The following is a 26,790-nucleotide window of genomic DNA, read 5'->3' on the forward strand; positions in this document are numbered from 1 at the left end:
ACTGTCTACCTATGCAGTCAGGCCTGACTGATCTAGATGGAAGTCCAGTAAAACAATATTCGCTAGCAATCTTTCGGTGGTGCACTTGAAGAACAACTTTGTAATCCAAACGAATAATAAAGATAAAGCATCTGTCTTTAAACAGCTCTCACCACCCGGACAAGTCCAAGTCCGGTTTCTCTGCCTTTTCGTCTAGGAACAGGAATCCACCGACCTCCGAGTCTTCAATCCTTCTGGTGTACAGCAGCAAGGAATGAGAAAATGTCTCTCAGGTGCAACTAGGCTGGCAGAGAGCTCTTTGGAAAAGAGCACAAGGCCCAGGCTTCAGGCCTTGTGCCTCAGCAGTTCAGCACAGATCTCCTCTTGCTTGAAGAGAGGGGGGTGTCCAAAGAGAGCGAACTAGGCCTCTCCCCCTCCTTATATTTCCTCCCCCATAAGTCTCTGGGGCATAACTCAAAGCATCCTGGGAACCAGCGGGGTTCTGGGAACAGTAGTTTTATAGTTCTTAAAGAGACCCCGCTACACTTATAAGGAGCTTTGTGGAACAAGTAGGTTGTGAATGATTAGCAGACTGTAGCAGAAGGGCAGCAGTCAAGTATAATATTCTTTCTATATTTGGAAGAAAGAATATTATACGTGTACAAGCCTATTACCATACCACTGATACCAGTCCTGAAAAGAACCTTTGTGGAACTAATAGTAACAGCTACTGATTAAACTGACCCTCACTGCCTCACACACTGCTTCCTGCCTGTCCCTATATAAACTGACAAAACAGAGGCTACTGGAACAATAATTGAAATAGCACTTTTGTGGACCTGATAATAACAGCTAATGACTAAACTGACTGTCCCTGCAGCAGACACACCGTCCTGTCCCTTTCTCTAAACTGACAAAAGACACTCAGGCTGCTGCAACAATCACTAGCACAGCACTGCCTATCCTGAACTACACCTAACACCTATACCAGGCCTGAAAAGAACTTTTGTGTACCAAATAGCTAGCGATTTGGGTCACTGTAATCTCTCCCTGCTCCACACAGCAACCTCTCCCTATAGTGACAGAAGAAAGAATGTAAAATGGCCACCGGATCGGGTGTATTTATAAGTTAGGGGGAATGTCCAAGTGTCCATGTGCTGTAATGTCTCAATTGGCTGTCCTGTACCCCATGATGGATGTGTCATCATAGGTCAAAGTTCTTTTACACAGTAAACACGGAAGTCCGCCGGACGAACGGCGCCAACAGTCCACCGAACGGGCGGACCGCGAACAGCCGAAATTTGCCGCGAAACGACCGCCGGGCGAACCGTTCGGCCATCACTACTGTTCACCCATAGTGCAGTTGCTACAACTTTTCTGGGGGTGTACACAGTACACACAGTACACCTATAGTTTTTATTACACTTCTGTTGGTGTGCACAGTACCATGCACCCATAGTGCAGTTGCTACTACTTTTCTGGTGGTGTGCACAGTACACAATACATACAGTGCATCCATAGTTTCTATTAGACTTCTGGTGCTGTATAAAATACCGTTCACCCCTAGTGCAGTTTATACTACTTTTCTGGTGGTGTACACTATGCACAATACAGTGTAGTGTGGTCTTGCTAAACAAAATTTACAGCATGTCCAGAAGGCAAGCAGGCTCTGTGTCTACAGTTGATAGTGCTGGTCATGGACACGGTGCATCCTCAGCATGTAGCCGTGGGGCATGCTTTTTTCTGCAGCTTATTAAGCCACAACATGCAGAAGAGTTGGTGGAATGGATAACAAAGCTGTCCTCATTCTCCTCATCCTCTGTCACCCAGACTCAGAGTAGTTTGCCTGCCAATGCAGCTGCCAAATCGGCCTATTCCATCGGCTCCATGCCAACAGTCACTCCTTCCCTAACCCCACCATCATGCACGGAGGAGTCCCCCGAACTATTCAACCACAGTGTCGAGTACATGCTGAGGGAGGATGTGCAGCGATTTGAAGGCTCCGATGATGGTACCCAGGTTGAGAAAGAGAGTAACGTGAGCCTAGAGATAGGGGGTGGTGCCTGAGAAGGTCAAGAAACTGGCAGTCATGTTCCCCCAGCTGCAGCATACTGCCAAGTTTGCTCCAGTGACGAGGAGGGAGGGGATGATGAGGTCACTGACACTACTTGGGTGCCTGATAGAAGAGAGGAGGAGGAGGCACATTTCCAACAAGGCAGGATGCCCTCCAGGGGCAGCTTAAGGACAGCCACCCTATTGCATCACACTGCAGAGCTAAGCAAGTGCAGGGCGCTGCTGACTCCCTGCATATTTTGAAAACTTCTTTCTTGTGGGCCTTTTTTGACACGTGTGCCACAGATAGCACCATTGCTGTTCGCAACATATGTCTGAAGCATATCAAAGGTGGCCAAAACAGCAGTGGCTTGGGCACCACACGCTTGACCAGACATATGAAGATCTCCCATGCAGTTTGTTGGCAACAGCACTTAAAAGACCCACATCAAAGAACAAGGTGGACCTCTCCTTGCTCCTCATCAGCTAGGATCTCCAACCTCACTATACTTCCAGTCCTCTCAGAAACCTGCACTGAGAGGAATAAAGGTATAGAAATAGGTGTCCCAAGTACTTGCGGCCAATTTGCTAGTGGTACACCGACATCCGATTTTAGCAGGCAAATTTCCCTACCCAAATTGCTAGCACTGCAACTGCCTTTTCAGCTGGTAGACTCCACCCCCTTTCGTGAATTTGTGGAATGTGCAGTATCTCAGTGGCAGGTTCTCAAATGCCATTTCTTTTCACGGAAGGCCATTCCGGCTCTCTACCAGCACGTTGAAGGCAATGTCTTGGTCTCGTTGGATAGGGCATTCAGCAGTAAGGTGCATATTAATGCTGACTCATGATCCAGCAGGAATGGACAGGGACGTTACCTTTCTTTCATGGCACACTGGCTAGCTCTGCTGGCAGCTTGGAAGGATGCATGACAGGGTTCAGTATTGTTGGAGCTTATTCGGCCACCATGCCTCCAAAATGCTAGTAGTTGTGATTCTGCCACAGCTCTCACCTCCATCCCCTCCCCTTCTTCCTCTATGACCTCTTCCTCTGCAGATTTGTCCTCTGAACAAGCGGGGCTCCGTAGGCATTCAAGGGGCTACACAAGCACTCAGGCAAAAAGATGCCATGCGGTGCTTGAGTTGGTCTGCTTAGGGGACAGGAGCCACACTGGGGCAGAGATTCTGGCAGCTCTGAGGTGGTTGACGCCATGCCAGCTCCAGCCAGGAATGGTTGTATGCAACAATGGCACCAACCTCCTCTACGCCCTCTGATAGGGACACTTGACTCATGTTCCCTGTTTGGCTCACATCCTGAATTTGGTGGTGCAGTGGTTTTGAGCAGGTACCCTGGCTTACAGGATCTCCTGAGGCAGGCCAGGAATGTCTGTGGTCATTTCCGCCGGTCATATAATGCCAGTGCTCGGCTGGCTGATATTCAAAGAGAATACAACCTGCCCAAGAACCGCCTCATTTGTGACATGCCCACAAGGTGGAACTCAATGTTGGTAATGCTGCAGCGGCTGCACATGCAGCAGAAGGCCATCAATGAGTACCTGTGTGAGTATGGCACCAGGACAAGGTCAGGGGAGCTTGGCTTTTTTTTTGCCACGCGTGGCCATGGCCTCCCCGATCCTGCAAAGCCTGCGAAAGGACCCTAGGATTCGTGGTATCGAGGAGAGGGATCATTACTGGCTGGCAATCCTTCTTGATCCACGTTACAAGAGTAAGGTTGCAGAACTTATCCAGCCTTTGCAGAGGGAGCAGGATGAAACTTCTTCGGGAGGACTTGCAGAAAGGTTTGTGCAATGCGTTTCCAGAGCCTGGGAGGGTACAATTTCCTGGTGCTGGACAGCGTGTTGCTGAGGCTTCGTTCAGTTACAGAAAGAGTGGTGGAGAAGGTGGTCGGCTGAATGATGCCTTCAGACAATTCTTCAGTCCTCAGCGCCAAGGTCTGATCGGTTCCAGCAACCATCGCCAGCGTCTGAATTACATGGTGCAGGAATATCTAGGGGCAAGATCAGACTTGGAGACCTTTCCAACAGAACATCCACTGGGTTACTGGGTCTTGAGAATGGACCACTGGCCAGAGCTTGCTCAATATGCAATTAAGCTACTGGCCTGTCCTGCATCCAGCGTTCTTTCTGAACGCACATTCAGTGCTGCTGGAGGCTTTGTAACTGATCACAGAGTGTGTCTGCCCACAGACTCTGTTGATCGGCTAACATTCATAAAAATGAATCCGTCTTGGATCACCAGCTACCAAGCACCTGATGCTGATGTAACCAATTAATTTTTCTATGGATGTGGGATCCCTTGAAGACTGCATATGCTGAGGGACCTAAGGTGAGTTACCTTCACTCACAGGGACTGATTGGACTGCATGGCCGGGGCGTTGCAGTGCTATGGAAGAATGTTGAGCCTTCATCATTTCAAACTGATTTGGTTCTGGCATACTGACTTTACTCACACACAGCATGGCTTTCCATCTATTAAACTGACAGACACTTGACCCACCTGCATATACCCCCATGCACCATACGGAGAGCAGCGTGGTTTACCTTGCCCCCATGGGGATGAACTTAGTGGCGTTCATGGAGGTATTGCGATCCAGTCAGCTCACATGTACCAAGCCCACACTAAACCATTGAGGACCGTTTGGTGGATTGTTGACATTGAGGAACAGCTAGTTCCTCCCATATTATGTCCTATTGCTTGTCAACAGCTGAGATGATGTTACTTTGATCCATCTACTTAATACTGCATAGTGTGGACTTCAATTCATTGCCTTTTGTAGGTCTCAGTGGTGTGTGCATGTGATGTGCTCCTTCTTTCCATTTATGACAGCGTTGTCATATTTTGAGTGTTTTGCACTGGTGGTAGTGTGTGTGTTTTTACATTTACTACAATTTTGTCCTGATAAAGCCATGATTTTTACAATACCACAAGTGTCCCTGTATAAGGTGTTCTTGGGGATCTTTAATCTTTTTCTTATATGTTGTTTTTTTCTCCAAGGGACCACACCTTGAATATTATGTGCAAGTGTGACGGGACACACAGCTGGGGGTAACTTCATCTAACTGGTTACCCTTTACTTAGGTTAATTATAGAAACACGGTGGTGATTTTTTTATGTTATCATTTGAATCAACTGAGGTCAGGCACTGATATTGGACGAGAAGGCCTGGCTCGCCGTCTCTGCTCTAATTCATCCCAAAGTTGTTCTATCGCAGCCCTCAAAAATTCAACTTGCCTGCTCGCATTTTGTGAGTGGACTTTAAGGGCTGGCGAGCGTGGGCTGCCTGGGGGGGGGGGCAGCGATTGCAGAGGGGAAGAGAGAGGAGAACAAGTGGCCGCATCATTAGAGTGCGAGGAACATCAATAGCGGCTTTCATTTCAATAACAGTGTTCCCCACACTTGCTGTCACACACAGCCCCCTCCCCTGGTCCTGGGACTTTGATAGACAGAACATCTGTCTGGGACGAGTGACGTGTAACAAAGTTCCCCGGTCAGGGAGCAGGGCTGTATGTAACGCTGGGTGGCGAGAACACACTGCTGTCAAAATGAAAGCTTTAACAGCGATGTTCCTCGGTGCTCTGATCATCTGGCCGGGCATAGGGCAGGCTGCATTGGTGGACACAGGAAGGCTGCATTGGTGGACACGGGCAGAGTGCAATGGTTGTGTTGGTGAACACAAGGCAGGCTGCATTGGTGGACACAGGTAGGCTGCATGGTGGACACAGGTAGGCTGCATTGGTGGACACAGGCAGGTTGCATTGGTGGACATGGGCAGACTGCATTGGTGGACACGGGCAGGCTGCATTGGTTGCATTGGTGGACACAGGACAGACTAAGTTGGTGGACACAGGGCAGGCTAAGTTGGTGGGCATAGGGCAGGCTGCATTGGTGGACACAGGCAGGCTGCATTGGTGAACATGGGAAGACTGCATTGGTTGTGTTGGTGAACACAAGGCAGGCTGCATTGGTGGACACAGGTAGGCTGCATGGTGGACACAGGTAGGCTGCAGGGTGGACACGGGTAGGCTGCATGAGGGACACAGTCAGGCTGCATTGTTGGACATGGGCAGGCTGCATCGGTAGACACGGGCAGGCTGCACTGATGGACATGGGCATGCTGCACTGATGGACATGGGCAGGCTGCACTGATGGACACGGGCTGCTTTGGTGGACATGGGCAGGCTGCATTGGTGGACACGGGCAGGCTGCATTGGTGGATTCAGGTAGGCTGCATTGGTGGACACAGGCAGGATGCATTGGTGGACATGGGCAGACTGCATTGGTGGACACAGGTAGGCTGCATTGGTGGACACGGGCAGGCTGCATTGGTGGATTCAGGTAGGCTGCATTGGTGGACACAGGCAGGCTGCATTGGTGGACATGGGCAGACTGCATTGGTGGACACAGGTAGGCTGCATTGGTGGACATGGGCAGACTGCATTGGTGGACACAGGTAGGCTGCATTGGTGGACATGAGCAGGCTGCATTGGTGGACACGGGCAGGCTGCATTGGTGGATTCAGGTAGGCTGCATTGGTGGACACAGGCAGGCTGTATTGGTGGACACAGGCAGGCTGCATTGGTGGATTCAGGTAGGCTGCATTGGTGGACACGGGCAGGCTGCATTGGTGGACACGGGCAAGCTGCAATGGTGGACATGGGTAGGCTGCATTGGTTGCGTTGGTGGACACAGGGCAGGCTGCGTTGGTGGAAATAGGGCAGGCTGCGTTGGTAGACACGGATAAACTTGTTGTTAATATTTATTTTTAGAACTTAATTCTGTATAAAATATTTAAGTGTAATTTCATGAGATGATATATGAGGGCGTGTTTAGGGGTGGAATTAGGGGCAGAACAGGGTAGGGGTTGAGTGAGGCAACTGGTGGCAAGTAACCCTTGAGGCCTGGTTATTAGCTCAGGACTTTAAATGTTGGGCCCTGTTCTATTGGGGTGAGGTCAGGACTCTGTGCAGGCCAGTCAAGTTACTCCACCCCAAACTCGCTCATCCATGTCTTTATGGACCTTGCTTTGTGCACTGGTGCGCAGTCATGTTGGAACAGGAAGGGGCCATCCCCAAACTGTTCTCACAAAGTTGGGAGCATGAAATTGTCCAAATAAGGTATGTTGACACCTTAAGAGTTCCCATCACTGCAACCCCTGAAAAACAACCCCACACCATAATCCCCCCCCCTCCACCAAATGATTTGGACCAGTGCACAAAGCAAGGTCCATAAAGACATAGATGAGCGAGTTTGGGGTGGAGGAACTTGACTTGCCTACACAGAGTCCTGACCTCAACCTGATAGAACACCTGTGGGGTGAATTAGAGCGGAGACTGTGAGCCAGGCCTTTCTGTCTAACATCAGTGCCTGACCTCACAAATGCACTTCTGGAAAAATGGTCAAACATTCCCATAGACACATCTCCTAAACCTTGTGGACGGCCATCCCAGAAGAGTTGAAGCTGTTATAACTGCAAAGGGCGGAGCCAACTCAATATTGAACCCTACGGACTAAGACTGGGGTGCCTTTAAAGTTCATGTGTGTGCAAAGGCAGGTGTCCAAATACTTTTGACAATGTAGTGTGTATATATATATATATATATACAGGGCTCAAGTCCTGCTGGAAAGCAATGGGAACAGAGTTCCTGTACTTTTTCCACAACAGGAACTCAGTTCCCATTAGCAGCCATGTCCTGCAAGACTTTATAGTATGCGAGCTGTGTGGTAGGTGCTACACCAGCAGCTACACCAGTAAGTACTGCAGACCTGCCATTCAGGCATTGCCAGTAGGGGGCCCCATGACAGCTTCCGCTTCGATCTACCTGTCAATCACAGCTAGCTGACGGGTAGATCAGGTCCCTGCTGCTAAGAGATTGTATTTAGCCAGACCTCTCGTGATGCTCCTCCCTGCCGGCCCCTCCTGATTTTCTGTCTCCTCATCTCCCCCCCACCCCCCCAAGTCTCCTGCATGCTTGCTCTGTGTGTCCCGCTGAATCCCCCCCTCCTCCTCTATCTTCAGTGCCATATGATGAGAGAACCCAGAGGAGGAGCACAGCTATTCTGCTCACAGGACATGCAGGGAGAGAGGTGAGCTGAGGAAGGAACATCAGTTTGGGGTGGTAAGCTGGGCACAAAACCTGGCAAAGTTTAATGCCAGGAGGGAAGTTTATGTGGAAATATGTGAAGGGTTGGAATAGCAGCGAGTGTGTGTTAGAGCCCCTGCAGAGTTTGCAGCCCCCCAAGCTAACATACATCTCCTAAGCAGGAACACATCACTATCTCCCCAAGCATTCTGTCCAGATAATGTGCAGTTCATTTATGACCTTTCCATTTAACCCTGTGTTATCCAAACTCTGATCAATGAAAAGTGTAAACTCACCACATAAACACTCTATATACAAAATAAAATTCCCCAATAAAGATCAGAACATGATGTTAACATTTGCATGGAAGCACAATTGAATGAATGCAGATTATTCAGAGAATTACCGTATTTATGTTTATTGAAGATTGTTTTTTTTTTTATGTACTAACAGTTAAGCTTCATACACACAATACGAAAATTGGATGAAAAATAAAATTTTTGAAGCATTCGTGCATATGAACGTATCATTTTTTTATTTATTTTTTGTGGGGGAGTGGATCTTGGGTGGGAGTTTCCACACTTTTTTCCCCAGGACTTGACCCCTGTATATATATATATATATATATGTAGCGCTGGTATCCTTGTTTTCTGATGTGTATTATCAATTATAATGAAAGTCTATGGATGGTTCTATAGCTTAGTGTTTGTCGGCATCTAGCGGCCGAATACTGAAAGTGAACTTAAATGATTTTTGGCTTTCAAGCATTGAACTATTTACAGGAAGTGACTGTTATTTACATTAAGGAGTTGACCTTTTTTATCCAGGATGCTGGGTAACCTACCCATGGACACTCTCTCTTGCACTGCATGCTAGGTAGGGGATAAAAGAACCCTGAGCAGCAATCTTAGGTCTCTTGGGAACGCATGGTCTGCCTGTGAAGACTTGTACGGAGGCCTCCCGGAGGAAGTGGCCTACTGCCCTTGCGGAATGCAACCCTGCTTGGTTGTGTGAGTGACCTAAAGTGCCAGAGAGACAGTGATCGGATTGAGAGGATCCAGAGACACTCGTTTGAGCATCGGAAGACCAGGTCCACCTGTCGGAACGGGACAGAGTGACGGAGCCGGCTGACGCAGAAGCAAGCTGCAACCACAGGACCAAAGTCACAATACCAAGTTTCCGATCCAGTTGGTGAGCGGGTTGCTACCCACCGTTTTCTAAACCATTGCACCTAGTCAGACTTATATACAGGCCTCGCTGGGATACTTAGTCCCACGGAGGAGGAGTATAGCAACTGATGCTAGGCAGGCATAAGGCCTACTTACTATCACACTTCAAGCACTGTATTATATTTGCGGAAGTAACACTAGGATCATCCTTAATTCAACTTTAACTGCTTTAACCTTGGATTACAAATTTATAAGGAGTTATCATTGCTAGCGAAGATCAGAAAATACAAGTAGGGGGAGCTCCTATATATATATATATATATATATATATATATATATATATATATATATATATATCATTGTCCTGTCAATCTATGTTGGATGATCGTACAATTGCTGTAATCACCTATTTACAAATATATATAGTAAAATATACTTTGGTTAAGTACCTTGTTGTGTGGAGTATTGTTTTCTCCCAGCAGATGGAGCCAGTGGATCCTGAGAGGACAATACAGGTATATTGTGATATACTATATTGTACTGTATTGCACCACAGCTGTGTCAAGGGGACTGAGGCAAGTTAGTGGGGTTTTGTTAATAGAGTGCAGGCCCAAATCAAATCAGCCGCTCCTTCGGGGGTCAGTGCTACATATAGATAGATAGATAGATTGATATCAGGGCTTGACAAATTTTCTTGGAACTTAGAAGCCAGCTAAAATGGTTAGCAGCCAGTTTTTTTAACAACAAAGCTTTAGTTGGACCCGCTGCCACACACACCGGTCGAGAATCTCGACCGGTTTCTAATTAACTGACCAATCTTGTCCGGCATTCGGGCCAGTGTGTACTAGGCTTGATGGGTGTGATGGGCAGTGGTTCACTACGGAAGGATAGTGTAGAAAGGTGGAGGCGATAGGAGATCCAGTGACTCATGCCACCTTAGGCCCCTTCCACGTGGACGCCTCCACTAAATGGAATCAGCTTCCTCAGTGGGGGATCTCTCCGGTCAGTGGGGGATCTCTCCGGTCAGTGGGGAATCTCTCCGCTTAGTGGGGGATGCGCTCATCCCCGCTGTGCAGGCAGATGACAAGTCTGCTGTGCAGAGCGGACACGGACAGTCTCACTCTCCTCTATGGGGAAATCGGGTGGAAACAAACCGCCTACCTGTTTCCATCCAATGCCATCTGATCCACTGGAAGGATGGAAAATAAGACCACTATCCATCTGTTTTTGACAGATAGGATCGGATCGGATGGCGGCGTGTGTCAGCGGCAGGGCTTTTTTTCAGCAGGAACACGGGGGGAACGCAGATCCGGCACCTCCAGCTTTGCATGTATGTAATGGCAAGGGGTTCTGGGGTTTACTGGAGGGTCTATTGATGCTGGCTGCTGGGGGATCTATTGTTGCTGAAGGGGATCTTTTTTTACAGGGGGAGAGTCTGTTGTTGCTGGGGAGGTCAGTTGTTGCTGGTGGGGGATCTATCGTGGCTGGAGGGCTCTTATGCTACTGGGAGACAATAATTTCTGGAAGACATCTACTGTTGAGGGAGAGGTCTATTGTTGCTAGCCGTTCAGAGTCTATTGTTGCTGGGGGTGCTCCATTGTTGCTAAGTATAGGGGATCTATTTTACTTCCTATCATTAAAAAATTACATACAAATTACTTAGCACCACAAATTGATACTTGGTTCTGTATCCATTACTGAGAGCTGGGCAGGGGGTGGAACCAAGGAATGGTGCTCAAAGGTGGGTAGGGGGTGGAATCAAGGAACTATGCTCGGAGGTTTGTTGGAGATGGAACCAAGGAATGGTGTTTGAAGGTGGGTAGAGAGTGGAACCAAAGAATGGTGCTCACAGATGGGTAGGTAGTGAAACCAAGGAATGGTGCTCAGAGGTGGGCAGGGGGTGGGACTAAGGAACGGTGCTCAGAGGTGGTTAGAGAGTGGAACTAAGGAATGGTTCTCGGAGGTGGGTAGAGAGTGGAACCAAAGAATGGTGCTCAGAGGTGGGTAGGTAGTGGAACCAAGGAATGGTGTTCAGAGGTGGGTAGGGGGTGGAACCAAGGAATGGTGCTCAGAGGTGGGTAGAGAGTTGAACCAAAGAATGGTGCTCGCAGGTGTGTAGGGAGTGGAACCAAGGAATGGTGCTCAGAGGTGGGCAGGGGGTGGAACCAAGGAACAGTGCTCAGAGGTGGGTAGAGAGTGGAACTAAAGAATGGTGCTCAGAGGTGGGTAGAGGGTGGAACCAAGAAATGGTGCTCAAAGGTGGGTAGGGGGTGGAATCAAGGAACTATGCTCTGAGTTTTGTAGGAGATGGAACAAAGGAATGGTGCTCGGAGGTGGGTAGGTAGTGGAACCAAGGAATTGTGCTCAGAGGTGGGCAGGGGGTGGAACTAAGGAACGGTGCTCAGAGGTGGTTAGGGAGTGGAACTAAGGAATGGTTCTCGGAGGTGGGTAGAGAGTGGAACCAAAGAATGGTACTCAGAGGTGGGTAGGTAGTGGAACCAAGGAATGGTGCTCGCAGGTGTGTAGGGAGTGGAACCAAGGAATGGTGCTCAGAGGTGGGCAGGGGGTGGAACCAAGGAACAGTGCTCAGAGGTGGGTAGAGAGTGGAACTAAAGAATGGTGCCCAGAGGTGGGTAGAGAGTGGAACCAAAGAATGGTACTCAGAGGTGGGTAGGTAGTGGAACCAAGGAATGGTGTTCAGAGGTGGGTAGGGGGTGGAACCAAGGAATGGTGCTCACAGATGGGTAGGTAGTGGAACCAAGGAATGGTGCTCAGAGGTGGGCAGGGGGTGGAACCAAGGAACGGTGCTCAGAGGTGGTTAGAGAGTGGAACTAAGGAATGGTTCTCGGAGGTGGGTAGAGAGTGGAACCAAAGAATGGTACTCAGAGGTGGGTAGGTAGTGGAACCAAGGAATGGTGTTCAGAGGTGGGTAGGGGGTGGAACCAAAGAATGGTGCTCACAGATGGGTAGGTAGTGGAACCAAGGAATGGTGCTCAGAGGTGGGCGGGGGGTGGAACTAAGGAACGGTGCTCAGAGGTGGGCAGGGGGTGGAACTAAGGAACGGTGCTCAGAGGTGGGCAGGGGGTGGAACTAAGGAACGGTGCTCAGAGGTGGTTAGAGAGTGGAACTAAGGAATGGTTCTCGGAGGTGGGTAGAGAGTGGAACCAAAGAATGGTACTCAGAGGTGGGTAGGTAGTGGAACCAAGGAATGGTGTTCAGAGGTGGGTAGGGGGTGGAACCAAGGAATGGTGCTCAGAGGTGGGTAGAGAGTTGAACCAAAGAATGGTGCTCGCAGGTGTGTAGGGAGTGGAACCAAGGAATGGTCCTCAGAGGTGGGTAGAGGGTGGAACCAAGGAATGGTGCTCAAAGGTGGGTAGGGGGTGGAATCAAGGAACTATGCTCGGAGTTTTGTAGGAGATGGAACAAAGGAATGGTGCTCGGAGGTGGGTAGGTAGTGGAACCAATTAATGGTGCTCAGAGGTGGGCAGGGGGTGGAACCAAGGAACAGTGCTCAGAGGTGGGTAGAGAGTGGAACCAAGGAATGGTTCTCGGAGGTGTGTAGAGAGTGGAACCAAAGAACGGTGATCAGAGGTTGGTAGGGAGTGGAACCAAGGAATGGTGCTCAGAGGTGTGTAGGGGGTGAAACCAAAGAATGGTGTTTGGAGGTGGGTAGGGGATTGAACCAAGGAATGTCCTCAGAGGGGGGTAGGGAGTGGAACCAAGGAATGGTGCTTGGAGGTGGGTAGGGAGTGGAACCAAGGAATGGTGCTTGGAGGTGGGTAGGGGTGGAACCAAAGAATGGCGCTCGGAGGTGTGTAGGGGGTGGAACCAAGGAGTGGTGCACAGAGGTGGGTAGGTTATGGAACCAAGGAATGGTGCTTGGAGGTGGGTATGGGATGGAACCAAGGAATGGTGCTTGGAGGTGGGTAGGGGGTTGAACCAAGGAATGGTGCTTGTAGGTGGGTAGGGAGTGGAACCAAGGATTTGTGCTCAGAGGTGGGTATGGGATGGAACCAAGGAATGGTGCTTGGAGGTGGGTAGGGAGTGGAACTAAGGATTTGTGCTCGGAGGTGGGTATGGGATGGAACCAAGGAATGGTGCTTGGAGGTGGGTATGGGGTGGAACCAAGGAATGGTGCTTGGAGGTGGGTATGGGGTGGAACCAAGGAATGGTGCTTGGAGGTGGGTATGGGGTGGAACCAAGGAACGGTGCTTGTAGGTGGGTAGGGAGTGGATCAAAGGAATGGTGCTCGGAGGTGGACACAAGAGGTGACTCAGAAGGAGGGAGATCCTGCACCTATTCTCTGAGAAAAAAGCCCTGTGTATATATATATATATATATATATACTGTATATATACATCCAGCGCTGTCCTTACTCGGGACAGTTGGACTATATATATTAGAATATACAGCATATATCTCATACTGTACATCATCTGCTTTGTTTCTTTTCTCCATTTCCTGGTGGGATCTCAGTCCCGGAAGGACGATCGGTCCCTGTTCCTCTTTTCCTGCTCTCTGATATCATTTTGTGGTTTATCGTGGAAAAGATCATTTTATTCCCCCGGAGAGACGCGGATGGGGCCCTCACCCACCACTCCCAGTCCTGAGCTCTGGCAGAGCCGACAAGGTAAACAGAGAATGAATTGCAGGCAGCGGTCACATCCTCGGGGAAGTTCCACCCGTATATGGAAATTGGCAGCAACAAGTGCTGCGGAGAATTAAAGCGATCGTTGGGTGCGATCTACGATTCTCTAATGCACTAATATTGTTAAATGATAAGAGGACACACATATAGATCAGAGTTTGTATTACACAGGAGTCAGGCCACACAAATCTGTTCTAGGGAGGTGCTGACTGCACTATCTTTGTATCGTCATATGATACCCACAGGTGTGTCTGGCTGATACCCCATGGTTTATGGGGGGACAATAAAGGGTGTACTCACCGGGTTGCGGGTGTGTTGGACCCTCTGGGCCGGCTCTGGCTGGTACGGCAGACACAAACCCATCACAGAACACTTCTCTACCAGGACAAGAGGGGAAATGAGTCCGTGGAGTGTGAGCGGGGGGAGGGAGGGACGGGGTGTGAGGGATGGAAATAGAAGATACACAAACTGCATCAGAGACTTAGTATGTGTATGTCTATGGAGGAGATGGGATGGAGCAATGCTCTGCAGAACTGTAGAGGGGTCAGTGATAGGATAATCTGCAGAATATCTCAATATGGATCTGTCAGGAGGAGATGAGATGGAGCAATGCTCTGCAGATCTCTAGAGAGGTCAGTGATGGAATGATCTGCAGAATATCTCAATATGGATCTGTCAAGAGGGGGATGGGATGGAGCAATGCTCTGCAGATCTGTAGAGGGGTCAGTGATTAGATAATCTGCAGAATGTCTCAATGTGGATCTGTCAGGAGGGGGATGGGATGGAGCAATGCTCTGCAGATCTGTAGAGGAGTCAGTGATAGGATAATCTGCAGAATATCTCAATATGGATCTGTCAGGAGGGGGATGGGATGGAGCAATGTTCTGTAGATCTCTAGAGGGGTCAGTGATGGAATGATCTGCAGAATATCACAATATGGATCTGTCAGGAGGGAGATAGGATGGAGTGATGTTCTGATGATCTCTAGAGAGGTCAGTGGTGGAATAATCTGCAGAATATCTCAATATGGATCTGTCAGGAGGGGGATGGGATGGAGCAATGCTCTGCAGATCTGTAGAGAAGTCAGTGATGAGATAATCTGCAGAATATATCAATATGGATCTGTCAGGAGGGAGATAGGATGGAGTGATGTTCTGCTGATCTCTAGAGAGGTCAGTGGTGGAATAATCTGCAGAATATCTCAATATGGATCTGACAGTAGGGGGATGGGGTAGAGCAATTGTCTGCAGATCTGTAGAGGAGCCAGTGATCGGATAATCTGCAGAATATCTCAATATGGATCTGTCAGGAGGGGGGTGGGATGGAGCAATGCTCTGCAGATCTCTAGAGAGGTCAGTGGTGGAATAATCTGCAGAATATCTCAATATGGATCTGTCAGTAGGGGGATGGGATGGAGCAATGCTCTGCAGATCTGTAGAGGAGTCAGTGATAGGATAATCTGCAGAAAATCTCAATATGGATCTGTTAGCAGGGGGATGGGAAGAAGCAATGTTCTGCAGATCTCTAGAGGAACAGTGATGGAATAATCTGAAGAATATATCAATATGGATCTGTCAGGAGGGGGATGGGATGGAGCAATGTTCTGCTGATCTCTAGAGAGGTGAGTGGTGGAATAATCTGCAGAATATCCCAATATGGATCTGTCAGGACGGGGATGGGATGGAGCAATGTTCTGCAGATCTCTAGAGGGGTCAGTAATGGAAAAATATGCAGAACATCTCAACATGGATCTGTCAGGAGGAGATAGGAAGAAGCAATGTTCTGCAGATCTCTAGAGGAACAGTGATGGAATAATCTGAAGAATATATCAATATGGATCTGTCAGGAGGGGGGTGGGATGAAGCAATGTTCTGCAGGTCTCCAGAGAGATCAGTGATGGAATAATCTGCAGTATATACGTAGCAGAATCTCTAACCTCTTCCAGTCTAATGAGAACCTTTGAGGCCGCAGACCGCTGACATCCTTCAATATGTGGTGGGTTGTGAGGCATAGTGGGTGCAAAGGTGGTAAAAGTCATTGGCCGCCAGACACTTCTTGGATGCAAAAGAGGTTTTATTTCTTAACAGTCCTTTTATATTTTGTAAGGGAAAGAGGGTTAGGGCCAGGACACCCTGAAGTAGATGCAATTTCAATAGGCAGACTCCGGGACTTCAATAGGCGGACAGCCCTACAGGGAAAGGCCCCAGCAAGGTGCCACTTCTGCACCTTCAGTAGGGATGAGCTTCGAGTTCGAATCGAACATTGCCTGTTTGCCTGTTCAGCGAACAGTGAACGATTTGGGCTGTTCGCAGAAAATTCGAAAAGCCGGAACATCCTATACAAGTCTATGGGAGAAATCTAAAGTGCTAATTTTAAAGGGTAATATGCAAGTTACTGTCCTAAAAACTGTTTGGGGACCTGGGTCCTGCCCCAGGGGACATGGATCAATGCAAAAAAAAGTTTTTTTCAGGAGCAGTGATTTTAATAATGATTAAAGTGAAACAATAAAAGTGTAATATTCCTTTAAATTTCGTAGCTGGGGGGTATGCCTGTGAAGGGGCGCATGTTTCTGCTGCTTAGAACTGTCCCTGCACAAAGTGTCATTTGTGCAGGAAAAAAAGTCTTTTAAAATCACTTGCGGCTAAATTGTTGGCTCCCCGTAATACAGAGAACACTCAATGAGTGTTCTCTGTATTAGCCGACAATTCATTCATCCATTGATAAAAAAAAAAAAAAGCGTGGAGGTTCCCCTAAATTCAATTACTAGGCCCTTCAGGTCTGACATGGATATTAAGGGGAACCCCGTGTCAAATTTTTAAAAAAAATTGACGTGGGGGTCCTCCTAAAAATCCATACCAGACCCTTTATCCGAGCATTCAACCTGGCAGGCCGCAGGAAAAGAGGGGGGGACGAGAGAGCGGCCCCCCCTCCCTCCTGAACCGTACCAGGCCACATACCCTCAACATTGGGAGGATGCTTTGTGGGTCTGTGACCCCTCAAAGCACCATGTCCCCATGTTGATGAGGACAAGGGCCTCATCCTCACAACCCTGGCCGGTGGTTGTGAGGGTCTGCGGGCGGGGGGCTTATCAGAATCTGGAAGCCCCCTTTATCAAGGGGACCCCCAGATCCTGGCCCCCCCTGTTTGAAATGGTAAGGGGGTACAAAAGTACCCCTACCATTTCACAAAGAAAGTGTAAACATGGTTAAATAAGACAAACACACTTTTGAAAAACTCCTTTATTAAAAATAAAAAAAATAAAAAAAAGATACCAGCGGTGCTAATCCACTCTTGCTATCCAGCGACGAATCTCCGGGGTCCAGCGATGGATGATCATATCCAGCGACGGGGGATCTCTCAGTCCAGCGCTGTCTATACATCCGTCTTCTGTCTCCAATGCGGAGACACTGCAGGGATCCCAGCGCTGACGTTTCTTATATTAGGAGGGCGGGGCCACCCGTCACCTGACCCCACCCCTCTGACGCTGGAGAGGGAAGCCAAGGGTTCCCCAGTGACGTATGGGTGACCCTGCCCCCTCTGATGTAACGGAAACCTGTTCTGTACTCATTAGTAGTACTGGCGCTACAAAACCTTTGGTGTGCAACGGCTTCACCACCTCGGTACCACGTCCTCGCCCGGTTCAGGTTGAGAGCCATGAGGAGTATGAGATACAATCTATCCCTGACTCCCATAGGTTCCGTGGGTGCATACGGTACCTTGTTGATTGAAAAGTATATGGTCCGGAGGAACGCTCTTGGGTCTCATCCTCGGATGTACATGCTCCTTCCCTCCTCCGTGCTTTCCACAGATGTTTTCCTCTCAAACAGGCTCATCGGTGCTCATCGGTCCTGCCTACAGCCAGCCCCTTTTGTCTATTTAAACTGCCTTGTTCATTCCTGCCTTTACCTTGGTCAACATATCTGGAGATTCTCTGCTATCTTCCTGTGAAAGATTTTGTCCGGCTGGCTTCCCTTCTGGTTCCAGATCTTGTTCTTCTGCCTCTGACTACGCTGATCTCTGGTTTACCGATTACTGGCCTGTCTTACTACCCGCTTAGGTTTCCGATCCCTGGCTTATGATTTGACCACGTTTACTGATCTGTACCATTTTTACCATTATATTAAAAGGTGTGATTTTTTACTGCATTTTTCTCAGTCTAAATCATGGTTCCTGACAGGGTGACAGCGTCCATTTTTATATATTCTGCAGATTATCCCATCAGTGACATCTCTAGAGATCTACAGAACATTGCTCCATCCCATCTCTCTCCTGACAGATCCTTGTTGAGATATTCTGCAGATTATTCCATCACTGACCTCTCTAGAGATCTACAGGACGTTGCTCCATCCCAGATTCATACTGATATAATCTACAGATTATTCTATCACTGATCGTTCAAGAAATCTGCAGAACATCGCTCCATCTCATCCTTCTCCTGACAGATCCATATTAATATATACTTCAGATAATTCCATCACTGACCCCCTAGAGATCTGTAGAACATTACTCCAACCCAGATTCATAATAATATGTCTAGCACCCTGGAGTTTAGTCAGGGAGCTCCTCACCAAATTTCTTGTCAGGGGTAGCTACCATAGTTAAATTGTTAGAGATTAGGGATGAGCCGAACACCCCCCGGTTTGGTTCGCACCAGAACTTTCGAACGGACCCCAAATTCGTACGAACGTTAGAACCCCATTGAAGTCTATGGGACTCGAACGTTCGAAATTAAAAGTGTTAATTTTAACGGCTAATATGCAAGATACTGTCCTAAAAAGGGTTTGGGGACCTGCCTCCTGCCCCAGGGGACATGGGTCAATGCAAAAAAAAGTTTTAAAAATGGCCGTTTTGGCGGGAGCAGTGATTTTAATGACGATTAAAGTGGAAAAAAAAGTGAAATATTCCTTTAAATATGGTGCCTGGGGGGTGTCTGTAGTATGCCTGTGAAGTGCCACGTGTTTCCCGTGTTTAGAACAGTCCCTGCACAAAATGACATTAAACAGAAATAACATCATTGAAAACTGCTTGCGGTTTTAATGTTATATCTGGTTCCTGCCCCCAGGCCCTATATACTCAGAACAGCAGTATACAGGCGGTGCAAACAAGACTGGGACTGTGTAGGTTTGTTGTGTTAAGTTGAATCTGTTTGTAATTTTCAACTGGTACATTTTTAAAGTGTAGCTCCAGTCAAAAAAAACATTTTTAAGCTTTTTGGAAAACATAGGGAAGGGTTATCACCCCTGTATAATTTGTTTTGTCGTTCATCTTTTTTCATCTCACTTGCTGTTGTCTCCTTCCGTTTGCAAGTAGGAGATGTTTGTAAATTGGATGTTTGAAAGTAGGGGCCTGCCCTATATGCTCTGCAGAAATGGCGGAACAAGGTGTTGGTTTTGCCACAACATTGTAAGCCCTCAAAGTGACTCTTGGTGGGCGCTGGAGCGCCCTGCTGTGAACGATTATATCAAGAATTGTAATTACATGCCATTGTTGAACAGTGGTAGAAAAATTGACCTTTGGTGGTTGTGGTGCTGGTGCCACAACACTATAAGTCCTTACAGTTACTCTGGGTGGGCACAGGAACGGGCCCTCCTGTGAAATATTATATCAAGAATTGTAATTACATGTCCCTGTTAAACAGGGGCAGAAAAATTTGGCCTTAGGCACTGGTGCTGGTGCCACGACACTGCAACCTCTCCCATATACTCTAGTTTTATTGCAGGAATTAGCCCTGCTGCAAAGCATTGCATCAAAAATTTTAATTAAACGCCCCTGGTAAACAGGGGCAGAAAAATTGGGCTGATGGCACTGGTGCTGGTGCCACCACACTGCAACCTCTCCCATATACTCTACTTTTATTGCAGGAATTAGCCCTGCTGCAAAGCATTGCATCAAAAATTGTACTTAAACGCCCCTGTTAAAGAGGGGCAGAAAATTGGGCCTTAGGCACTGGTGCTGGTGCCACCACACTGCAACCTCTCCCATATACTCTAGTTTTATTGCAGGAATTAGCCCTGCTGCAAAGCATTGCATCAAAAATTGTACTTAAACGCCCCTGTTAAACAGGGGCAGAAAAATTGGGCTGATGGCATTACCCAGAAACAGAAATGTTCTTCCAACATATCATCGGAGGAGGAAGAGGATAGACAATCAACATAACAGGACAGTCACTCAGCATCAGCATAGGCAGTCTTGAAGGGATGTGATATTTCAAAAAAAATTATTCGGTTACATCAGCTTCAGGTGCTTGGTAGCTGTGGGTGATCCAAGACTGATTCATCTTGATGAAGGTCAGTCGATCAACTGATTCGGTGGACAGGCGCACCCTGTGATCGGTAACAAAGCCACCAGCAGCACTGAAGGTGCGTTCCGAAAGAACGCTGGATGCAGGACAGGCCAGTAGCTCAATTGCATACTGTGCAAGCTCTGGCCAGTGATCCATCCTCAAGACCCAGTAAGCCAGAGGATTTTCGGTGGGAAAGGTGTCCAAGTCTGACCTTGCCCCTAGGTATTCCTGCACCATGTAAGTCAGACGCTGGCGATGGTTGCTGGAACCGCTCATACCTTGGGGCTGCGGACTAAAAAATTGTCTGAAAGCATCAGTCAGACGGCCACCTTATCCACCGCTCGTTCTGACCGATGCCTCAGCAATACGTTGTCCAGGACCAGGAGTTTGTAACCTCCCAGTCTCTGGGAACGCGTTGCACAGACCTTTCTGCAAGGCCTCCCGGAGATGTCTCATCCTCTGCTCCCTCTGCGATGGCAAGATAAGGTCGGCAACCTTACCCTTGTACCGTGGATCAAGGAGAGTGGCCAGCCAGTAATGGTCCCTCTCCTTGATCCGAAGAATACGAGGATCCTTCCGCAGGCTTTGCAGGATCAGGGAGGCCATGCAGCGTAGGTTAGCTGAGGCATTCAGTCCGGAGTCCTCTGGGTCACTAAGAACAACATGATCCGCAGCTACCTCCTCCCAGCCACGTACAAGTCCACGTGTTTCTTGGGACTGTAAATCATCCCTACAAGACTGCTGCTGCTGCTGCTGAGTGCCAGCCTCCACCTCCATGCTGACACAATCATCCTCCTCCTCCTCATCCTCTTCCTGTGTGATGGGTGGCACAGCAGGAACACTGTCTGGATAAAGGGGGCCTTGAGAGGCAAGGAAGTCCTCCTCTTCCTGCCTCTGTTCTGCCTCAAGTGCCCTGTCCATTATTCCACGCAGCGTATGCTCCAAGAGGTGGACAAGAGGTACAGTGTCACTGATGCATGCACTGTCACTGCTCACCATCCTTGTGGCCTCCTCAAACGGTGACAGGACAGTGCATGCATCCCTGATCATGCCCCACTGGCGTGGTGAGAAAAAACCGAGCTCCCCTGACCCTGTCCTGGTGCCGTAGTCGCACAGGTACTCATTGATGGCCCTCTGCTGCGTGTGCAGCCGCTGCAGCATGGCCAATGTGGAGTTCCATCTGGTGGGCATGTCACATATAAGGCGGTTCTTGGGCAGGTTCAACTCCTTTTGGAGCTCAGCCAGCCGAGCACAGGCATTAAATGATCGGCGGAAATGCACACAGACTTTCCTGGCCTGCTTCAGGACATCCTGTTAGCCGGGGTACCTGCCCAAGAACCGCTGCACCACCAGGTTAAGGACGTGAGCTACACAGGGCACATGGGTCAGTTGTCCCTGTCGGAGGGCGGAGAGGAGGTTGGTGCCATTGTCGCAAACCACCATTCCTGGCTTAAGCTGGCATGGCGTCAACCACCTCTCGGCCTGCCCCTGCAGAGCTGACAAAACATCCGCCCCAGTGTGGCTCCTGTCCCCCAAACAAACCAGCGCAAGCACGGCATGGCATCGTTTTGCCTGCGTACTTGCGTAGCCCCTGGAACGCCTACGGAGCACCGCTGGTTCTGAGGACAGAGCACTGGAAGAGGCCATGGAGGAAGAAGAAGAGGAGGGGGTGGAGGAGAGAGGTGTGTCACAACCAATAGTAGCATTTTGGAGGCGTGGTGGCGGAACAACCTCCAACACTACTGCACCTTGTCCTGCATCCTTCCCAGCTGCCAGAAGAGTGACCCAATGGGCCGTGAAAGACAGGTAACGTCCCTGTCCATGCCTGCTGGACCATGAGTCAGCGGTAATATGCACCTTACCGCTGACCACCCTGTCCAGCGAGGCAAGGACATTGCCTTCCACATGCCGGTAGAGAGCCGGAATTGCCTTCCGTGAGAAAAAGTGGCGTTTGGGGACCTGCCACTGAGGAACCGCACATTGTACAAACTCACGGAAGGGGGCCGAGTCTACCAACTGAAAAGGCAGCAGTTGAAGTGCTAGCAATTTAGCCAAGCTAGCATTCAACCGCTGGGCATGTGGATGGCTGGGAGTGAACTTCTTTCGCCGGTCCAGCAGCTGGGGCAGGGACATTTGCCTGCTATAATCGGACGTGGGTGTACTGCTAGCAGAGTGCCCGGAAACACTTGGCTGTGACACACCTAATTCTACACCTTCATTCCTCTCAGAGCAGGTTTCAGAGAGGACTGAAGGTCTAGTGGGGTTGGAGATGCCAGCTGATGAGGAGCAAGGAGAGGTCCGCTTTGTTCTTTGGTGTGGGTCTTTGAGGTACGCTTGCCAACGAGCTACATGGCAGGTCAACATATGTCTGGTCAAGCATGTGGTGCCCAAGCAGCTGATGTTTTGGCCACGCGAGATACGCATGAGACATATGTTGCAAATAGCAGCGGTGCGATCTGATGCACTCGTCTCAAAAAAGGACCACACCAAAGAACTTTTAGAATAACGCGCAGAGGCAGCGCTCTGCACAGGCGGAGCTCTGCGGTGTGATTCAGTCAGTGTGCTGCCCCTAAGCTGGCCCCCGGAGGGCATCCTGCCTCGTTGGACATGTGCCTCCTCCTCCTCCTCTCTCCTAACAGGCACCCACGTGGAGTCAGTGCCCTCATCATCCCCTCCCTCTTCATCGCTGTAGCAAACCTGGCAGTATGCTGCAGCTTGTGGAACATGACTGCCAGATTGCTGTCCTTCTTGAGCATCCACTCTCTCTGCATTCACGCTACTGCCTTCCTCTAGCTGAGTGTAATCATCAGAGGCTACAAAACACTGGGCATCCTCCTGGAGCATGTACCCAACACTGTGCTCAAAGAGTTCAGGAGACTCCTCAGGAGGACGTGGTGGGTCTAGGGAAGGAGTCACTGATGATGACATTGAGAGGAGGGAAGACGATGCGTTGGCAGCTGCTTTGCTAGTACCCTGAGACTGGGTGAGAGAGGATGAGGAGGCTGAAGAGGGCTTGGTCATCCACTCTACCAAGTCGTTGGCATGTTGCGGCTCAACATGTCCAGCTGCCGAAAAGAAGGACAAGCGTGTCCCATGGCCACGTGCTGATGACGATGCACGGCGTCCACGACCAGCACTGTTGTCTCTAGACACAGAGCCTGCTTGCCCTCTTTTATCGGCTCGCGCCTGTCTGCCTCTCCTTGCTGGCCTTCCAGACATGGTAATGGCCTGAAGGGAGTTGGGTAAAAAAGCAGTTGGGTAGTGTATATTGTGCTAGAGGCACACAACACCCACTAACTCCTGCAGATGCCTTTATTATAGAACACCAGAGATAAAGGGGTATATACAGATGTATACTGTGCTGTGCTGGAGGCACACACAACTTCCAATAACTCCTGCAGATGGCAAGTGGGCTCAAATAGAGAAGAGCTATGTAGGTGGATATAGCGGTGTGTACTGGGTACAGAGCACGCAGACAGCACGCACAAGCTCCTAACACTACTGACTGCAAGCTCTATTATAAAAGATAGATCACTAGCTATATAGGTGAGGTGAATATAGTGGTGTATACTGCGGTCAGGGCACGCAGACAACAACCACTACACAACAGCAAGATCGAAAATCGGCCGAAAACGATCGGTGTGTACTGTGTTGAAGGTACACAGAACACCCACTGCTTCAGACGCCAACACACTACACAAGGCCGCCGCGCTGGCGGCCTTATAAAGTGTGGGGCATGCACTACACAGCCTGAGCTATGATTGGCCACAGGCATCCTGCCTGTGGCCAATCATGGCTCTCCTCGCCTGCTGGCGCTGTGATTGGCCAAGCATGCGGGGTCACAGTGCATGCTTGGCCAATCATGAGCCAGCAATGCACTGCGCCATCGCAGTGCATTGTGGGCCGTGAGCGCCACACAAATTTGGCGCGAACGGACCAAAATGTTCGGACTTCGCCGAACGGACGAACAGACGATGTTCGAGTCGAACGTATGTTCGACTCGAACACGAAGCTCATCCCTATTAGAGATCCATTGATTTCACCCTAAGTTAGGCCTTGTTGTACTTTTCTCTTCTGACACTTGGCCGTGATTGAAAATAAAAGAAATATTTTTTTTTCCTTAATATCTCCCTTAGATCACATTGCTATTTGTCCAGTGTACTTGTTTGTAGCCTAAATACTGAAATTTGCACTTAAAAATTTAATTTGGTAACTTTTGTAAAATGCCAAAGCACTCAGCAAAAAAAAAACAACAAAAAAAACAAAAACAACAATGATTAAATACAACCAAAAGAACGCTCTATTTGTGTGAAAAATAAATCATAAAACTGTCATATGTGTACAGTGTTGTATGACCGCGCAATTGTCATTCAAAGTGTGAAATTGGCAGGATAGGCGTGGATCGGAATTAAAGTGAGTAAACTGATAACTGTTTATGCTGCTTTGTTGCCATCTTGTGGAGAAGTCTGGTACAACAATTTAATTCCTCCAGCACGGTTGCAAGTCTGAAACTGGGGCAGTCCCCCCCATTCCACCCCCCCTCCCTGGGCAGTTAAATTCCCCCCCCGGGCAGTCCCCCCCCCCCCCCATCTACAACATGACAATGAAAATAAGAACAGAATCTGAGGCCAGTCTGTGAATGTTGTTCTTGTGCTGATAAACCTGCCACAAGGGATGAGGTTCTGATTATCTGCAACCCACGGGTTCACGACCAGTCCAGAGGGCGTGAAATTTGGGGTCCCGGGTAAACTTATGTGCCATTTAGCTGGCCCAATTCTCCACTTGAAGAACCGGCCTTTTCTGGCACCTTGTGTTTACAAGTACAGAATCAGTATATATACTACATACAGTATACTGAGGAAGGAACTTTGTACTGATAATCTGAAACATTGGATCCCACCAGAAACCACTGGCATTGGAAAATGCAAATACAGAACAGGAGTATACAGCCCCAGCATCAGAGGAAAGGAGTATACTGCCCCAGAATCACAGGACAGGAGTATACAGCCCCAGAATCACAGGAGAGGAGTATACAGCCCCAGCATCACAGGACAGGAGTATACAACCCCAGAATCACAGGACAGGAGTATACAGCCCCAGAATCACAGGAGAGGAGTATACAGCCCCAGAATCACAGGACAGGAGTATACAGCCCCAGAATCACAGGAGAGGAGTATACAGCCCCAGAATCACAGGAGAGGAGTATACAGCCCCAGCATCACAGGAGAGGAGTATACAGCCCCAGAATTACAGGACAGGAGTATACAGCCCCAGAATTACAGGACAGGAGTATACAGCCCCAGCATCACAGGAGAGGAGTATACAGCCCCAGAATCACAGGACAGGAGTATACAGCCCCAGAATCACAGGACAGGAGTATACAGCCCCAGAATTACAAGACAGGAGTATACAACCCCAGAATCACAGGAGAGGAGTATACAGCCCCAGAATCACAGGAGAGGAGTATACAGCCCCAGAATCACAGGACATGAGTATACAGCCCCAGAATCGCAGGAGAGGAGTATACAGCACCAGCATCACAGGACAGGAGTATACAGCCCTAGAATTGCAGAAGAGGAGTATACAGCCCCAGAATCACAGGAGAGGAGTATACAGCGCCAGAATCACAGGACAGGAGTATACAGCCAGAATCACAGGAGAGGAGTATACAGCCCCAGAATCACAGGAGAGGAGTATACAGCCCCAGCATCACAGGACAGAATTATACAGCCCCAGAATCACAGGACAGGAGTATACAGCCCCAGAATCACAGGAGAGAAGTATACAGCCCCAGAATCACAGGACAGGAGTATACAGCCCCAGACTCACAGGAGAGGAGTATACAGCCCCAGTATCGCAGAAGAGGAGTATACAGCCCCAGAATCGCAGGAGAGGAGTATAGAGCCCCAGAATCACAGGAGAGAAGTATACAGCCCCAGAATCACAGGACAGGAGTATACAGCCCCAGACTCACAGGAGAGGAGTATACAGCCCCAGAATCGCAGAAGAGGAGTTTACAGCCCCAGAATCGCAGGAGAGGAGTATAGAGCCCCAGAATCACAGGAGAGGAGTATACAGCCCCAAAATCGAAGGAGAGAAGTATACAGCCTCAGAATCGCAGAAGAGGAGTATACAGCCACAGAATCACAGGAGAGGAGTATACAGCCCCAGAATCAAAGGAGAGGAGTATACAGCCCCAGAATCACAGGAGAGGAGCATACAGCCCCAGAATCGCAGGAGAGGAGTATACAGCCCCAGAATCACAGGAGAGGAGTATACAGCCCCAGAATCACAGGAGAGGAGTATACAGCCCCAGAATCACAGGAGAGGAATATACAGCCCCAGAACCACAGTTCATGGTATACAGCTGACAGATCAGGGTAAGCTGGGCATATATTGAACGATGCAGGGGACTGGCCGAATTTCGATCAGTTGCTCCTTACATGAGAGAAGGAGGAGTAGTCCAAGATAAATCCACAGTTTTTATTTTTACTAAATTTCCAAAGATTTCCAGCAAACTTCTCTCTCGTTGTCACTATGGGGGATTGTTTGTAGAATTTTG

At 49.0% G+C, this 26,790-nt stretch overlaps 1 protein-coding gene across 7 annotated transcripts in view; it reads right to left on the reverse strand.

The window, feature by feature from the left end:
* Nucleotides 1-26,790, reverse strand: part of LOC143927185 (olfactory receptor 1E16-like) — a 162,470-nt gene that overhangs the window by 46,060 nt on the left and 89,620 nt on the right. For 3 of the 7 annotated variants that reach the window (XR_013262245.1, XR_013262249.1, XR_013262250.1), the window contains exon 1: nucleotides 14,246-14,373. The exons of the other annotated variants lie outside the window; for them this stretch is intronic. The gene's annotated coding sequence lies outside the window, so the exon portion shown is untranslated. Of the gene's footprint in view, nucleotides 1-14,245; nucleotides 14,374-26,790 lie in introns of those variants that run through there. 7 annotated transcript variants of the gene reach the window in all.

This window comes from Lithobates pipiens, unplaced genomic scaffold (assembly GCF_037356315.1).
Source record: "Lithobates pipiens isolate NorthernLeopardFrog02 unplaced genomic scaffold, aLitPip1_a1.2 Scaffold_23, whole genome shotgun sequence".
Taxonomy (NCBI): Eukaryota; Metazoa; Chordata; class Amphibia; order Anura; family Ranidae; genus Lithobates; species Lithobates pipiens.